This window comes from Meleagris gallopavo, chromosome 7 (assembly GCF_000146605.3).
Source record: "Meleagris gallopavo isolate NT-WF06-2002-E0010 breed Aviagen turkey brand Nicholas breeding stock chromosome 7, Turkey_5.1, whole genome shotgun sequence".
Taxonomy (NCBI): Eukaryota; Metazoa; Chordata; class Aves; order Galliformes; family Phasianidae; genus Meleagris; species Meleagris gallopavo.
This window is the reverse complement of record NC_015017.2, coordinates 20,519,425-20,520,585: the sequence shown is the minus strand read 5'-3', so window position 1 is coordinate 20,520,585 and position 1,161 is coordinate 20,519,425. Positions and strand designations below refer to the sequence as shown.

Sequence of the window (1,161 nt, the reverse complement as noted above, 5' to 3'; positions counted from 1 at the left end):
TTTTCTAAAGGGCAAAAGAGATATAGGAGAAAAAAATACAGAAAATATGAAGATATCCCCAGAGCAAGGATGGGAAAGCATATGCCTGTGCACTACATGTTTGGTCATGTTAGCTCATAAAATGAATTACATTGCTTGAAATGTCTTAAAACCAGTATGAACTTCCTGCAAAGAAGAAATGTTGATTTGCAACAGCAGTCATATGCCAGCAAACATTAAATAAAAGACTCATGCAAAAGCACAGGGGTAAAAACAAGAAGTTTTTACCTTGAAGCAACGCTACCTTGTCTTTTCTTTGCATACATCAACCACAAAGTCATTCTCAGTATCACTGAATTAACTCCCAGGCCTGTGCTCTAGTGTAACATCAGATAACAACAGACACAAAAAGCAAAAAAGAAATAGGTGTCCTTTGTATTAGCATTTTAGCTTGGGGGTTTTTAATGAGATTTAGTACGTTACGGCAGCTAATTCTTCTAGACTTCTATACTTGAAACTTTTTTTAAAGGTGGTTCTTTACTTAAAAATGAAATTCAAAGTTTGAATTATAGGTGAAGGTCACCCTTGCTGGGGTACTGGGGTAAAACAGCCACCCGTTTAGGAATTTTTGATAGGCATGCTGAGTATCGGGTTTTAACTTCTTGAAAAGATTGCAACATTATCTGCACTGGCAGCTAGTTCTTTTAAAAAACAGAAGGCAGCATGCTATTTTTCTAGAAAAAAAAAAAACACAAAAAACCAACACATTCTATTTCTAAAACAAATACCACCACATGAGCTTGCACATAATAATGCCCATATAAATGATGCTTAACAACGGGGTCCTTCTTTTAATTGACTGATGTAGGCACTTCTATGGAAATATGTCTGAAGTGTAGTTCGTAAAACATGTTTTTAAAAGTGTTTAATGTAAAATAAGCGCTAGACATTTAACAGTGCAAAAATAGTAAAAATCTGTAGGTTATTACAAATCCTTTACTGAGAGCCTCAGCCTGTAATAGTGTCTTAGTAAAGTCAATCTTAAATAAGTTAAATTGCATTCTGGTGTAATAACATTTTGCAAATAAAATTAATACAGATGTACTGGTTAATAACATGGCAGTTTATGTTATTTTGATTTTCCACCTACAGCTAGCAGTTAGAAATTTTGTAAAAATATAT

At 33.7% G+C, this 1,161-nt stretch overlaps 1 protein-coding gene across 1 annotated transcript in view; it reads right to left on the bottom strand.

The window, feature by feature from the left end:
• The window catches only part of LOC100546506 (sodium channel protein type 2 subunit alpha), a 276,701-nt gene that overhangs the window by 61,823 nt on the left and 213,717 nt on the right, over positions 1 to 1,161 (bottom strand). The window lies entirely within an intron of this gene.